We start from the raw sequence: 17,577 nt of genomic DNA on the forward strand, positions 1-17,577 counted from the left end.
AAACATACAATTGTAATCTGCTCTGTCCACATCATTAAACGGTTGTAGACCTTCTGAAGAGTATTTGGAGTATAGTACGTATGATGTATTGTTATCAGGGGTTGTTGACAATATTTGGTAATAGTGGAAGTATTTTTAGTAATAGGGAGTTATTCACTTTTAGTATAAAAGATAAACAGGGAGTAAACAAAGTATATATAGCCCTGACACCCATTAGAAAACCGAGAAGATCTGGTGCCAAGAACAAACAGAGAGCAACCACGTCGTCCTCAAGACTGCCATCTGCAAGCATCACCAGCTCATACGGACCACCAAAAGATCTTTCTACAAAGAACGAATCAACAGAAGTGCACACAACAGCAAGGAGCTCTTCAGCATCATCAAAGAACTCACCAACCCCAAGTCCTGCTCCGCCGACCCCCCGACCCCGCACGCAAGACCTCTGCGACTGCCATGGCACCTTTTTTCACCGCAGGATCACGGACATCCACAGCAGTTTCGCCTCCCCGATCCCCACGACCACCGCTGCCAACGCCAACCCCAATGCACCCAACCACACCAACCTCCTGAGTGCCTGGACCCACACCAACGACGAGGAAACCACCAAGACCATGAGCACCATCCACCCCGGATCACCCGCCGACCCCTGCCCTCACCATATCTTCAATAAAGCCAACCAAAACATTGCTCCCCAGCTCCGCACCATCAACAACAGCTACTTCGAGACCGCCACCTTCCCGGGGAGCTGGAAACACGCCGAAGTCAACGCCCTGCTCAAAAAACCCAAGGCTGACCCCGAAGACCTCAAGAATTACCAACTCATCTCCCTACTCCTCTTCATAGCGAAGGTCATCGAGAAGATAGTCAACAGCCAACTATCACACTTCCTGGAAGACAGCAGCCTGCTAGACATCTCCCAATCCGGCTTCCGCAAGAACCACAGCACTGAGACCGCTCTCCTCCATGCAACCGACGACATCAGGATCTTGCTCGACAAAGATGAAACCGTGGCCCTCATCCTCCTCGACCTCTCGGCAGCCTTCGACACAGTCTGTCACCACACACTTCGCACACTCTCCACGACGTTGGAATCCGCCACAAGTCCCTGGACTGGATCACATCCTACCTCTCCAGCAGAACTCGGAGTCAGCTTCCCTCTGTTCCTGTCAAAAGCCACCAAGACCATCTATGGAGTACCACAAGGTTCCTCTCTCAGCCCCACCCTTTTCAATGTCTATATGGCGCCAATCGCAAACATCGTCCGATCCCACAGCCTTAACATCGTCTCCTACGTGGATGGCACACAACTGATCCTCGTACTCACGAAGATCCCCTCCACTGCCAAGACCAACCTCCACAACAGACTTCACACCATTGGCAACTGGATGGAGCTAAGCCGCCTCAAACTGAACTCGGATGAGACCGAGATCATCATCTTCGGCTCCAACAAATCAGCATGGTACGACTCCTGGTGGCCTGCCACTCTAGGAGCCGCTCCAACTCCCACCACCCACGCATGCAACCTCTGCTTCATACTGGACTCATCGCTCACTATGTCCCAGCAAGTCGACGCCATCTCATCCTCATGCTTCAACACCCTCCGCATGCTTCGCAAGACCTTCAGATGGATCCCCATTGAAACCAAAAGAACTATCACCCACACCCTTGGTAGCAGTAGACTGGACTACAGCAACGCACTTTAAGTGGGAACAATGGCCAAGCTCCAGAGAAAACTTCAGCGCATTCAGAACGCCTTATCACGACTCATCCTCAACCTCCCTCGCCACGAATACATCTCAGCCCACCTCCTAGACCTCCACTGGGTCCCCGTCAACAAAAGGATCATTTTCAAACTCCTGATCCACGCTCTCCACAACGCCGGCCCTGCCTACCCCAACGAGCATCTCAACTATCACGTCCCGACACGCCAGCTCCGCTCTCCCAACCTCGCCCTCGCCACCGTCCCCCGCATCCACTGTACCACGACCGGCGGCAGATCCTTCCCCCACCTTGCCGCCAAGACCACTCCCTCCCCGTCAACCCTACCGGGTGAGTAGAGCGCTTAACAAATGATTGATTGATTGATTAGGGTAAGTCACCCCTGTGTCCTTGGAAACTATTTGCCATCTCTGACATTAGAGGTCGCAGCTACGACCACTGATGACCCCAAAATGGCGTCCATGAACTTGCGCAGTATATTCAGCATTATATATTGATTCTAGGATAAAATGTGTTGATGCTAAATTATTCTCTTTTATCTTAAAATCCATAATATCTGTCTAATCTGGAGATATGTTGAATAAAGAATTTTGGAATTAGTTTCTTACTTTAATGCGTCATAATTTTTTAGTTCCCCTTGTGCATCGAAAACATTGTCACTGCAAAGAATATTTCTTTTAATATATTAGGATGACTAGAAATTACTAACTCTTAGAAATCTTGATTATCCACAAATGCAGTGCATTTAGTGAATTTGAGTAATTTGTGTTTCCTGTGCACATCCCACCAAATCTCTGTGACAATTGTGATTATAATAACTGGTACAGATATTTAAATTCTAGATTGTATCACCATTGTGTGACAGTAACTATCACATGTTACGTAGGCTGCCAACCCGAAAATACTTTCGAAAATCGGGGTGCGCAGTCCTGCTTCTTCTGTTTTACTGTTAATGTTTTCAGCAATATATTTGGAAATCGGTTATTCTAAATAAATTGGTTGATACATTATTCCATTTTATCAGCAGCACTTTGAGGGACATATGTTCTGAGTTGCTGGACAAAATAAAAAGTATTTCAGGTAAAATAGTCATTTTATTATAGTTCACTCTTCCCTTTGGTGATGCACCCAATTTTCATTTATGGTCTAATAGTTGTTTAACTTCTGCCTATTTTGTCATTTGATTTAGAGAGAATAAATCCAGATTAAAAAAAAAAAAAAAAAAAATCCTAAAGATGTCACTTTCTCAGAGCTATAATTTGCCCACTTTTCTTCTTTAGCAGAATTTCAGATCATTATTTCAGTGTTATAGACACATTTACTTATATCCCGAAAAACGTTCACAACTTTCTAAAGTTCAAATCACTTCAGTAACATATCCAGATCAGTTGTCAGAATACTATTTAACTTTGTGTATTGTTGCTCCTAACTGCAAACGCCTGGATATAAGCATTTGTACTAAACTCGGTGAACTCAGACAACGGAAGCCCCGCCAACCTCAGGACCTAATGCAGGCTGCAGCGTGACTGCGCAATGGATGCACCGAAGGCACGCCAGTGTGTACCCATCCGTTCCTGGACCGAAGCCAGCACCATGACCCCTGGCCCTTCCTCCCCCTGAAGATATTCCATTGCCAAGCTCTTCACCCTCCACCCCAGATGCCGCAACAAACACTGGCACCGCACCGACCCGACCCACGCTCCACGTTAGGACCTTTCACCTTCACCCACTGCCACTTCACCTGCCACATCACACACCAGCACACCGATCAGCCCCACTCCGAACACACCACTGACACCACCTGAACAAAAACACCAACTTGCATGCACCCTTCTCAAAACATGATCACTATGCAAGCATGCCCCCAAATTATGGGACCTCATCGCCACCCTCGCACCCTACATTGTCTTCCTCATCAAGACCTGGCTCAACCCCACATCCTCCCCAGACATTGCCAAAACGATCCCTGACAGATATAAAATCTGTCATCAGGACCGCACCAACAAGCCGGGAGGAGGAACAGCCATCATCCACAAAGAGGCCATACAGTGCACCACCACCAAACACCACCACCCCCATGGAACATCTCAACTTCAAGCTTCACACCGATGACAAAACAACCATCAGAGGCACCATCACATACAGGCCTCCAGGCCCGTGCTCCAGGTTCAGCAACACCATTGCAGACTTCATTGCGCCACTAACCTTTTACTCCAAGGACTACATCTTCCTCTGAGACCTATATTTCCACATCAACGACCTCAATGACAGCAACACTGGACACCTGCTTGACAGTATGAGCAGCCTTGGATTGACCCAGGTCATCCACGACCCTACAGACAACGCAGGAAACATGCTGCATCCCATTTTCACCTCCAGCAACCACGTCAACTACAGCCATGTCACAAAACTCATATGGACCGTTCACTGTGTCGTCCACTTCAGCATCTCCAGCCCCCGCACCTCCACCCCCAAGATGACCAGCGCCCCCCACCGGAGGTGGAACAAGATTTCAGAGACCAGCTGGGCAGATGCCATCAACCCCTCCAATCCCGCTACCACCACCAACCTCAAACAGGGAGTGAAAATATTCAACGCCTTGATCACCAATTGCGCAGACAGTATCATCCCCATCAAGAGCAACATCCAGAGAAAATCCTCCAAAAAGGCCAGCTGGTACACCCAAGAACTCAGAACTGCTAAACGAGACAGCAAACATCTGGAGAGGAGATGGCACGTTAGCAAGGGCACATCAGACAAAGCAGCTATCAAGACCTCCCTCAACCTCTACCACTGCATGTGGAGGGCAACAAAAAAGACAGCCCTTACCGCACTCATCGAAACCAGCAACACCACCACCAAGGAACTTTTCGTTAAGGAATTCTCCAACCTGGCTGACAGCGAACTGAACATTACTGCCTCACAAGACCTGAGCGAAAACATTGCCCGCTTCATCCACAACAAAATCACAGCCATATACAGAAACTTCGAACCCCAACCCACACCTGCGGACTTCCCCAACAGATACGCCACCAGCGTAACCGACACAAACCACACACTGACAATCTGAAACATCATCTCCATCCAGGACATCGCCTCCACCATGAAATCCATCCACTCGGGAGCTACCACAGACCCATGCCTGCACTACATCTTCAACCGTGGAAACAAAAGGATCGCCAGGACCTCACCACCCCGCTCAAGTCAGACCACTACTCAAACAACCCTACGCTGACCCAAAAACTACCGGCCAATCTCCCTGCTCCCATTCCCAGCGTAGGTACTGGAAAAGATCATCAACAAGCATCTCATGACATATCTGGAGCAGAGCCAGCTACTCTGCATCTCCCAATCTGGCTTCCACAGCAATCACAGCACCAATACTGCCTTGATCGCAGCCACAACAACATCCAAATCTTTCTCGCCCAAGGAGAACCAGCAGCTTTGATCCTTTCAACCTCTCGGCAGCCTGCAACACCATACCCCACAACATGCTGATCGAAAGTCTCCTCTACATCTGCTTCCAAGGGGACGCGCAATGATGGATCACCTCCATCCTCACTGGAAGAACCCAGAGGATTCGTCAACCACCTTTCACCTCCGAACCCAAGGAGATTGATCACCTGTGGTGTCCCCCAGGGCTCATCCCTCAGCCCCACGCTCTTCAGCACATATATGACCCTGCTGGCCAATATCATCAGATCCCTTGATCTGAACATTATTTCCTACGCAGACGACACCCAACTCATTCTTTCACTCACCGACGACCCCTCCACCACCAGAACCAACTTCCACAAATGCATGACAAGCGTAGTTGACAGAAAGAAGAGCAACTGTCTGCAGGTAACGCAGACAAGAATGAAGTACTGATCTTTGGCAACAGATGCAACTCATGGAACGACTCCTGATGGCCATCAAACCTAAGACCCGCACCCACTCCCACTCCCTTCGACCACACCAGAAATCTCGGAATCATCATTGACAACAAGCCCATCATGAAATCACAGATCAGCGCCGTCTCATCCACCTGTTTCCTCACTTTACACGTGCTACATAAGATCTTCAGGTGGCTACCCCTACACATGAAACGCACTGACACACAGGCCCTCATCACCAGCCGACTGGACTATGGCAACACCCTTTACGTAGGAATTGCTGCACACCTCCTACAGAGACTTCAGGCCATACAGAACACTGCAGCCAGACTTATTCTTGCCCTTTCCCGGCGAGCTCACATCACACTCCACCTCAGGCAACTCCACTGGCTCCCCGTACAAAAGAGATGTCAATTCAAGCTGCTGACCCACACACACAAGACTCTAAATAACAAAGGACCTGTGTACATTAACCACCACCTGAACTTCCACCAACCATCGAGAAGACTACGTCTGTCACGATTCACCCTGGGCTTACCGTCAATACTGGAGAAGGATGGTGAGAGGCCCCGGTTCCTGCAGGTCCTGCTCTGGCCGAGGTAGGGGCGACCCCTTCCGGTAGCCACGGTGCTGTTGACAATAGTAAGCCACTACAGTCTGTGCCCTCCTGAAGGAGTCCCAGAGGAAAAACCCCAAGGGGGAAAAAACCTCCAACAGGAACTCCCTGAAACAGAAGGAGGACACAAGGATTAGAACTTAGGATCCTGGAAATCTGGAAGACTGAAGACAGAACAAGAACGACTGGTGTCTAAAACGAATACCAGCCGGAGCGTGACCACCACCGCTGAAGTGTTGCAACGCAATGAGAAGAAGAAAGGATTCCCCTTATATACCCCTAGGCAGGAAGTGCTAAACAGGAAGAAGTAACACCACCATCTTGGCTTGGGAAGAAGCCATAACTAAAGATAGAAAATATACCCCTGTACAAGAGTAACAGATGCATGCAGGGAAGAAGGGAAGTGCACAGCATGCTGGGAAGGAGAAGGCATGCTTTAAAACCATGCATGTAGAATGAGGAAGGCCCTAAAGGCGTGTTGCAGGTGAGTAGTGCTAGGGGGGGGGCCCAGACACCCTAGAACAGTGCTTGCGTTGCGCGCCATTCGCTGCGAGGACCGCGACCCAATTCTGGGTCTCCGGCCCGCCGCGCTCTAGGAACAGCACACGGCCGGAGAAAAGGGCGGGCACTGCGACCTTTGACCCAGACTGTGGCTTCACCCGCGGCCCAGCCGCGGGCCACCGCGGCTCCCCCCCCGCGGTTCAGCTGGGATGCGCCGCAGCGGCCCACGGCGCAACAGTAGGTCCCCCCCTCCCACCCCCCCAAAGGCCCCAGGTTTGTGAGGAAAAAGACGGAAGAAACGACGGATCAAAAGAGGGGCATGAACCGAAGGTGCATCTTCCCAGGAGCATTCACTCATAGGGTAGCCCTTCCAATGAATGAGGTATTGGAGACGACCACGGAAGACCCGGGAGTCACAGATTTCCTGGACCTCGTATTCAGGCACGTTATCAATTAATTGAGGAGGAGGACAGGTGAATTGTCTGTGAAAAGGATCAGGGATGTAGGGTTTGAGTTGTGAGACATGGAATACAGGATGTATTTTCCAAGTCAGAGGCAAGCGAAGACGAACAGACACAGTATTGATTTTCTGAAGAATCAGGAATGGACCATAATATCGAGGTTTAAATTTATTTTGGGTTAGTCGGAGAGGTAAGAATTTAGAGGAAAGCCAGACCTTATTGTGGACCTGATAACGCGGGCCTCACAACGTTTCTTATCAGCCATCCTTTTCATGCGTGTTTTAGTGGCTAAAAGATTGGAATGTATGACACGTTGGATACCCCATAGTTGTCGGACATATAAGGTAATGGCAGGAAGATTGGAGGTTTCTTTCAGAGGAATTGGAAAGGCCTTTGGATGGAATCCATAAGAACAATAGAAAGGGGAGACTTTCGAGGCACTGTGTACTGAATTGTTTTAGGAGAATTCTGCAAGTGATAAATACGTAGACCAATTACTCTGCGTAGCATTACAGAAGCTACGTAAATATTGTTCAAGGCCTTGATTCAGCCGGTCTGTCTGTCCATTCGTTTGGGGATGGAAACCTGATGATAAGGCCACCTCTATTCCTAGTGTCTTACAAAATTGTCTCCAAAATCGGGAGATGTATTGGGGACCCCGATCTGAGATAATGACTTGTGGTAGGCCATGAAGCCGAAAGATCTCCTGGATAAAGATTTGGCTTAGTTCCTTCGCCGTAGGAAGTTTTCTTAATGCTGTAAAATGTGCCATCTTTGTGAAGGAATCAATTGTTACCATTATTACCCGATTCCCAACCGAAAAAGGCAAGGAGCACATAAAATCAGTGGATATAGTGTGCCATGGACCTGGTGGAACAGATAACGGACGGAGTAATCCTACTGGTTTCTTACGAGGTGTCTTGGCTTGTGCACAGATGGGACAAGAAGACACATAGGGGGTCATTCCGACACCGGCGGGCACCGCCCGCCGGGTGGAGACCGCCAGAAGACCGCACTGCGGTCAAATGACCGCGGCGGTCATTCTGACTTTCCCGCTGGGCGGGCGGGCGACCGCCAAAAGGCCGCCCGCCCGCCCAGCGGGAAAGCCCCAGCAACGATGAAGCCGGCTCCGAATGGAGCCGGCGGAGTTGCTGGTGTGCGACGGGTGCAGTGGCACCCGTCGCGATTTTCAGTGTCTGCTAGGCAGACACTGAAAATCATTATGGGGCCCTGTTAGGGGGCCCCTGCACTGCCCATGCCTGTGGCATGGGCAGTGCAGGGGTCCCACGACACCCGTTCCCGCCATCCTGTTCCTGGCGGTTTTTACCGCCAGGACCAGGATGGCGGGAAGGGGGTCGGAATCCCCATGGCGGTGCTGCAAGCAGCGCCGCCATGGAGGATTCTTTGGGGCAGGGGTAAACCGGCCAGAAACCGCCGGTTGCCCTTTTCTGACCGCGGCTTTACCGCCGCGGTCAGAATTGCCCATGAAGCACCGCCAGCCTGTTGGCGGTGCTTCCGCGGCACTCTGCCCTGGCGGAATGACCGCCATAGTCCTCAGTATCTGCTTTGATTGTGGGCCACCAGAAAGAACGAAGCAGGAGCTCTTGAGTAGCCTTCATTCCGCGATGACCTGCGATGGGGGAGTCGTGGCACATACGTAGAGCTTCTGTCTGGACTATCTTAGTAGGTTGAAACAGTGCTTTTTTGTAATAATAGTATTCCTGGTCTTAATGAAGCTGCGGTCGTAAATTGTTCATTTCAGTTATTTCAAGGTTGGAATATTCAGTCTTAACTTTGTCAAGGAATGTCTGTACTGAGCCAATGACCTTATTATTTTCAAATAGGTTTTGTACAGGAGAATCGCTACACTCAGGGTAGCGACGGGACAGGGCCTCTGCCAAGATATTCTGAGAACCAGGGATATATGTGATGTAAAAATCATATTGATTAAAAAAGAAGGCACATTGAGCCTGTCGACTGTTTTGGCACTGAAAGTTCCTTAAACACTGTAAATTCCGGTGATCTGTCCGTGCCTCAAAAGGTTCTTTTGATCCCATAAGAAAATGCCTCCATTCCGTGCAAGCTGTCTTCAAGGCGAGTAGTTCTCGTTCTAACACCGAATAGTTACGTTCAGAGTCGGATTGTATGTGTGAGAGATAGAATACAGGATGCTCTAGCCCATCATCATCTTGTTTTTGTAGTAAGGCAGCCCCGATTGCTCTTTCTGAGGCGTCCGTGACAACGATGAACTGTTTGGTGGTGTCTGGATGCCGTAGAATGGGGGCTTGAATGAAGGCCTTCTTTAGCTCTTGAAAGGCAAACTCTGCGTCTTGGGTCCAACAAAAACCCTTCCTTAGATTGTCCTTCTTAATGGTTTGTGTAATATAACTGGTTCTCTGGGCAAAGTCAGCTATAAACTGTCGATAAAAATTGGCCAATCCCAAAAAACACTGAGTCTCCTTGATGGAAGAGGGGGATGGCCAATCCAGAATGGCTTGAATCTTATCTGAATCCATGGCAACACCTAGTTGGTTAATGCAATACCCCAAGTATTTTACCTCAGTTTGGTGAAATTCTCATTTTTCTGGCTTACAGAATAGATGATGTTGTCTAAGTCTTTCCAATACTTGGAGTACATGTTTAGTGTGTTGTTCTGGGTGGACAGAGAATATTAGAATGTCATCCAGATAGACGACCACAGTCTGGTGTAGAAGATCAGAAAAAATAGCGTCCATGAATCTTTGAAAGATGGAGGGAGCATTAGTTAGTCCAAAAGGCATCACCCGATATTCATAGTGGCCGAAAGGTGTTCTGAAGGCGGTCTTCCATTCATCACCTTCCTTTATCCTTAAAAGATGGTTTGCTCCTCTAAGATCTAACTTGGTGAATTTCTTAGCCCCTCTGACAGCTTCTAAGATGTCCTTAATAAGAGGCAGAGGGTAGCGATCCTTAGTAGTAATCTTATTTAATCCTCTAAAGTCTATGCAAGGACGCAAGTCTTTCGTCTTTTTTGGTACGAAAAAGAGAGGAGCCCCTGCAGGTGAAGAGGAAGGGGCAAGCAAACCACTTTGTACATTTTCCTCTAGATATTCCTTTAGGATCTTTTTCTCAGGCTCGGTTAGAGAATACATTCGCCCAAAAGGAACCACGGCATCTGGTTCCAAAGGAATGGCGCAATCGTATTCTCTATGGGGTGGCAGTTCTGGTCTTTCTGGTTTCTGGAAGACATCAACATATTCTAGATAATGTCTGGGTACTCCTTGTAAGACGTTAATCGAACATCCCACCTTAGGTGGTGTGAGTAAGAGACTCTTCGGGGACCAATAGTTTCCTGCTAAATAACAATGGTGTTGGCAAAAGTGCGAGGAAAGAGAAATGGTTCTAGTTTCCCAATTAATGTAGGGATTATGCTGAGTTAGCCATGGAATTCCCAGGATCATTACGTGATGCGGTGAGGATATTAAGTCGAAGGAAATGTTTTCTTGATGTTTCCCGAACTGCAAACATAAGGTAGGAGTGGTATGCCGGACAGGTCCCGAGGCTAGGAGTGAACCATCCACTGTGTGGACTTGTTCTGGTACTTCCTTAGGTATTTGCAGAATCTGTCTTTCCATGGCCCAGGTCTCGTCTAGATAGATACCACTGGCTCCACAATCCAGCAAGGCCAGTGCTCTTTCTTCACGGCCGTCTGTTAAGTGTAATGTATGTATGTATGTATGTATGTATGTATGTATGTATGTATGTATGTATCGAGTATTTATAAAGCGCATTCCGGCCCAAGGGCATCGAAGCGCTAACTAGGGTGAGGCTGTATCCGCTAGGGAGGAGACTCCGGATCTTATCGCGGGAAGAGCCAGGTCTTAACCAGTCTCCTAAAAGTAAGATAATTGTGTTCTTTCCTCAGTTCCAGTGGAAGTGAATTCCAGGCCTTAGCAGCTGCAATAGTAAATGCTCTGTCGCCCCACTTCGCCTTTTTAGTGCGGGGAATTTGAATTTGATAGGTAGTGGCAGAAAGCAGCAACCTTTTAGGTCTATACCATCGAAGTTTAGTAGTCAAGGCCTTAGGACCAATCCCATGGGCGGCTTTGTGGGTGATACAGAGGGCTTTGAAAGAGATCCGTTGAATTACCGGAAGCCAGTGCAGGTTTTTGAGGCATTTCTTAGCAGAGGCCGAGCATGGCAGCTTCAATAGTAGCCTAGCAGCCGTGTTCTGCATCAGCTGCAATTTATTTAGCGATCCTTTATCCAGATTGAGCAAAAGCGCATTCCCGTAGTCCAGTCTGGAAATGACCAGAGCCAGAGTAGCAGTAGTTCTCCAAGGTTGTGGGATAAAGGGAAAGATTTTCTTTAATTTCAGAGTCCACATGCAAGTTTTGATTATCTGATTAACCTGGGGTTTAAAGGACAGTTGATCGTCGAACAGTAATCCTAAATTCCTAGAGGTAGACCCTGGCACAGGAAGAGTGCCACACTCTTTGGGCCACCAAATGGAGGACCAATATTCCCTCTTGATTCCAAAGCACAGGATCTCTGTTTTTTCGCAATTCAGTTTTAGCCAATTGGCCTTCATCCAGCTGTTCACCGCTATCATACAGGCGTTAAAGCGGGTCGCCACTTCCTCCATGTCTTTGTTAATCGGAATGATAAGTTGGGTATCATCTGCGTAGGAAGTCGGGATGAAACCGAAAGAGCGAATTAGTTCTGCCAGCGGGGCCACGTACACATTAAATAACGTCGGGCTAAGAGAAGAGCCCTGAGGGACCCCGCATGGTAGAAGATAGGCAGGGGATCTAAAGTCACCACTGCTGACTGTGGCCCATCTATTAGATAGAAAGGATTCAATAAGCTTAAGAGCTTGGTCTCTGATGCCTATCTGATATAAGCGTTCTAGCAGGATATGTGGGGCAATGGTGTCAAATGCTGCAGACAGGTCCAATAGAACCAAAAAGACCCCCTGACCCTCATCAACCAGTCTGTGTATAGTATCGGATGAGGAGATGAGAGCTGATACCGTGCTGTGGGATTTCACGAAGCCGTGTTGCGAGCTGTCGAAGCCCCCTGAGTCTAACAGGAAGTCGACCAGTTCTTTATTGATGTATTTTTCCAGAATTTTGGCCAGACAGGGGAGCAAAGCTATAGGGCGTAGATTAGTCAGATCATCAGGTTTACCAGTTTCCTTCTTTTTTAAGGGGATAATGATGGTTTCTTTCCAAACCGTTGGATATATGCTAGAGGTAAGGACCTCCTGGAAAATGGGGACCAGCGTGGATGCCACCAACTCCGGGACCAGTTGAAGGATGGCGGGGGGACAAGGGTCTAATGGGGAGCCTGATTTGCATTCAAGGAGCAACTTGCAAATCACCTCCTGAGATGGCGTTTTAAACCTAGAAAGTTGGCATGGCTTATCTGGAGCACCAGTGGATGCCATCACAGGGAGCATCGGCATAGCTGTCCAGGGAGAAGAATTCCCCTGAGCCTTGTCCGGGGTGAAGCTAGAATAGATGTTAAGAATTTTACTTTCAAAGAATTTGGCTATTTTGTTACAAAAATCTTGGGAAATCTCCACTTTGGGCATGCCCAAGGGAGTAGTAAGAACATTGATAATTCTAAATAGCTCTCTGGAGGAGTTAGCTCCCTCTCTGATTCTAAGTGTGAAATAATCCGATTTAGCTGCAAAACAAGCCTCTTTATAAGTATTTAAGGCTAATTTTAAATCGGCTTTCTCATTGGCCCTAGGATTCAGTTTCCAGCAGCGCTCCTTCTGTCGGTATTTCCTCTGTAATATTTTAAGGTCCTGAGAGAACCATGGTTGGCTGGGTTTTTTCACAATGCATGGTGCATAACCCCTCAACGGCGCTAATGAGTCAATTGCCAGAGTGATGCCCTGATTAAAACTCCCAAGCGGTGACAGAGCAGACACCTTAGGATCATTCCAACTATGTTTTAGTGCAGTTTCCAGCGTTTCTGCCTTAATACTTTTCCAAGATCTTAGCAGTTTTTTCGGGGGAATGGGTGTCAGGAGAGGCTGTCTTTCCAAGAATTTAAAAGTCAGGAGCGAGTGGTCAGTCCACTCTAACGGGGTAGTTAGAAGGTTTAGTTCCTCCTCAGGACAGGTAAAAATCCCATCGAGGGTGTGGCCTGCTAAGTGAGTGGCTAACCCTTCCTTTAAAACCCAGTCCAAAGCAGCCATAAGGTTAAGAAATTCAGTAACCAACGGGTTGCTTGTATCATCAAAGTGAATATTGAAGTCTCCTAAAATGATTGCTTTAGGGGCCATGATAAGGGGTTCCAGCAGGAAAGTCCATGTAGAGAGGAACTTAGTGTAAGGTAACAGGTAAGAGGAAAAGAGCAGTTACTTCTTCACTTGAGGAACAGATGGAAGGTATCTCGGAATATCCCGTCCTCACCCTTCTCACAGAGGATGGGAGTTGGCGTTTCCCAAGGGCTTGGCTGAACGGACGGGACAGGTACGAAGTAGATGACCAGCAGCACCACAATAAAGGCAAAGTCCTTTTCTTCGCCTGTTTTCCCGCTCACTAGGTGATAATGGCCCTCGTGCCATGTCAATTTGCATAGGCTCTTCATCAGTAGTTCCTTTAAGTTCAGAACGAGTCTCCTCGGAGCGATGAGGAAGGGCGCGGGACGTCATTGAGTGTGATGGTGTACGACTCTTCTTCTTCTCCACCCTTCGCTCATTTAGACGATATTCTATTGCAAGGGTCAGATCCATTAAACCCTTGAGGTTCTCCACTCTGGCGGAGTGCACTAGTTCGTCTTTGATGTCATCCCTGAGACCCCTGCGGAACAGGGTCACCAAAGTACGCTCCACCCAAGAAGTTTCAGCTGCCAACTGTCTGAATCGTGTGATGTATTGTAGGACGTCCTGACTTCCTTGTTGAATATAGGATAGAGCTTCTTCTGCTGAAGACTCCAGTCCATGACGCTCAAACATTTGTTTAAAGGCAGCGACAAAGCTTGAATAATTAGACAGGCTGGGGTCGTTGCCTGTCACCAAAGGGGTTGCCCAGGCCAAGGCTGGGCCAGAGAGAGCGCTGATCAAATATCCAACCTTGGTCTTGTCTTGCATGAACTGTGAAGGACGGAATGCGAAGTAGACTGTCAAGGCATCCAGGAACTCTCGCAATTTGTTAGGGTCCCCCAGAGAAGCGAGGTGTGGTTGCAGAGACTGTAGGAACATCTGTGGCTCTAGAGGCTAAGGCTTGTCAGAAAGCTGTATTTTCGGTACGTAGCTGTTGGAGTTCTTGGGCCTGTTGTTGGATTGTCAGGAGCAAGGTTTGACTTGTTGGTTCTGTACTCATCACGGGATTCTCCATGGTTCCGGTCAGCGACTGGAGTTTTGGGCTTTGCAATCTATCTCGATTCACCCTGGGCTTACCGTCGATACTGGAGAAGGATGGTGAGCGGCCCCGGTTCCTGCAAGTCCTGCTCTGGCCGAGGTAGGGGCGACCCCTTCCGGTAGCCACGGTGCTGTTGACAATAGTAAGCCACTACAGTCCGTGCCCTCCAGAAGGAGTCCCAGAGGAAAAACCCCAAGGGGGAAAAAACCTCCAACAGGAACTCCCTGAAACAGAAGGAGGACACAAGGATTAGAACTTAGGAACCTGGAAATCTGGAAGACTGAAGACAGAACAAGAACGACTGGCGTCTCAAACGAATACCAGCCGGAGCGTGACCACCACCGCTGAAGTGTTGCAACGCAATGAGAAGAAGAAAGGATTCCCCTTATATACCCCTAGGCAGGAAGTGCTAAACAGGAAGAAGTAACACCACCATCTTGGCTTGGGAAGAAGCCATAACTAAAGATAGAAAATATACCCCTGTTCAAGAGGAACAGATGCATGCAGGGAAGAAGGGAAGTGCACAGCATGCTGGGAAGGAGAAGGCATGCTTTAAAACCATGCATGTAGAATGAGGAAGGCCCTAAAGGTGTGTGGCAGGTGAGTAGTGCTAGGGGGGGGGGGCGGGGCGGGCGGCTGGCCGGCCCCAGACACCCTAGAACAGTGCTTGCGTCGCGCATGGCGAGGACCGCAACCCAATTCTGGGCCTCTGGCCCCACTGCGCTCTAAGAACAGCGCGCGTCCGGAGAAAAGGGCCGCTGCGGGCGCCGCGACCTTTGACCAGGACCGTGGCTTCCCCCGCGACCCGGCTGCGGGCCACCGCGGCTCCCCCGTGGTTCGGCTGGGATGCGCCGCAGCGGCCCACGGCGTAACAACGTCTGCCTCCCTTTCACTTGCCCGTACTCCCTGCATCTACTGAAGCAGAAGGGGAGGACGCTTCTTCTCTCACATCGCAGCAAAAACCTGGAACAGCCTCCCCTGCACCTCTGGACCATCATCTCACTTCCGGAGTTCGAGTGGCCCTCAAGACCTCGCTGCTCAACTAAGCCTTCGGGACCTGCAAGCGCCTGAATACCCTATTGGGCGATTAACCACACTTTATACATTCTGATTGATTGATAAATCCCGATTGAGTGAAGCAAAAGGCCTTCTACAGAAGATGAAGAGCAAGGGTGGAAGTGGGCATTCTTGCCTAGTACTTTGTTAATAGGTATTATAGATAAAGTTTGACTTATGTATCCATTAATTATGATCCTAAAGCTATGTTTATAATACAGCCGTTTTATCACTCCTTCAGATTGGTGTGAGATCCCATAAGGTGCTCATACATTCTACAGGTAAGCCTGCCATACATGATTGAAGGCTTTTTCAGTGTCTACAAACATTGCTGAATTAGATACACATTTTAAAACTCAAAAGTAGCTGATTACAAAACAGATGGAGATGCCAATTGTATTTCACAGAACACGCCTCCTGTGCAAGGGAAGTGCTAATTTCGATATGGTCAGGAGTACTCTTCTTAGCTGAGATCCCGAGGGCCAGTATGTGCTGGTGGTAAACAAAATGGATCAAGAGAGAGTTTTACTGGGTAGTGTCTATGCCATCAACACTGACTGATTAAGTAGAGTTCTTTGATTTACTATGCCTCCACTCAGCGTGTGTGGCACCCTTTCCCATCAGATGGTGGTTGGGACTCCGTGGAATAACAACATGTGAGTGGGGCCCCTGCAAAGTACATAAAGGCCCCCACAACACAGTCAGGAGCTTTCAGGCCAGGCACCCACCCTCTGAGCACAGTATACTGTGCTGACAGGCCCCCTGTAGCTCAGGCCCCATCCCCCACACCACAGGGCCTGTGGGGGTTATGGTTACACCGGTGTTGGGATTTCAGTAGTGTGTTGGAAGTACTCCTGGATCTATCTCATCCACCATTACCTAGCTTGCTTGGTGCCAGGACAGTGAAAGTCTTGTCACATTTGCCTTGTAACTGGGGCTTGGTGATGTTTGGCCAGCACTGAATCCTACCGGAAGGGAGTATTCACACTACGGACCTGAGTATGATCTCCTGTCTAGACTGGATAGGATACTTGGTACATGGTGCCTCCATGCAGTGGTCAACATGGGTGAATATTTGTGCAGAACAATATTTGACCACAACCCTCTTTCCATAATACGTTGAGATATGCCTCAAGCAGCTATTTCCTGCATGGCGTCTACAGCAGATGACTCTGTAAATATTAAAATAGACATGCTGAATTACTTTACTGAAAATGAAGCTTCAGTAGGGAATGCTCTACTGAAGTTCCAAGGCTAGAGTTAGGGGCTTTTGCCTTATGGCAACAGGGAATATTATTAGTTTTAAACAAAGATGATTTAACTTGATAATGAATTGAAAATCTTGGAAGGGGGACTATTCCATGAAAACACAGTCCTAGTCTGTCACAGATCTGGGGAAATATGGGGCAACAATGAATAGACTAAAATACCTGCATTATAGAGTTTACTTGGCAATATAGCACCAAAGGGGATAAAACGGAGCAACTCATCCCAGGGTTTACTGAAGAATGGAAAAACCTTTTAGGGCTTTTTGAGAAGATAAGGCGTGGGTTGTTCTCAGGAAGAGATAACTATGTCTTTGCGAATTATTATGCAATATTATATGGGGCACATGCCAATGTACACAAGTTATGTGGGTATTTATGTTTAGTTAGCACATTGGCCAACTCTTTCTACTACTCACAGAGACAAATTGGAGCCTCCAACATCTGTCTCTGAAATCAAGTCGGACAGTGTGTCAGCTCACTTCAATCACTGACTGACTTCATCATGAGATATGTTTATTGCTCCTTCACAAGGAGCACATCCACACAAAAGTAGTTTCCTTCAGTGCCAGGCAAGAAATAGTATGGTAATACCAATTTTTGAGACCAAAAAGATTTTTGTCTTTAGCCATTGTCTTTTATTTTTTAGATTTGGGGAGTGTCCAGCAGCTGTCTGAACACTAAAGTTTTGTAAAATATAAAAACCATGCCAAACAAGAATTGCCA

The 17,577-nt window shown here is 48.3% G+C and overlaps 1 protein-coding gene across 1 annotated transcript in view; it reads left to right on the top strand.

Moving 5' to 3' along the window:
- ASTE1 (asteroid homolog 1) overlaps positions 1–17,577 on the top strand; it is a 48,885-nt gene that overhangs the window by 19,701 nt on the left and 11,607 nt on the right. The gene's annotated exons all lie outside the window — the stretch shown is intronic.

The sequence above is a fragment of the Pleurodeles waltl genome, chromosome 10 (genome assembly GCF_031143425.1).
Source record: "Pleurodeles waltl isolate 20211129_DDA chromosome 10, aPleWal1.hap1.20221129, whole genome shotgun sequence".
NCBI lineage: Eukaryota > Metazoa > Chordata > Amphibia > Caudata > Salamandridae > Pleurodeles > Pleurodeles waltl.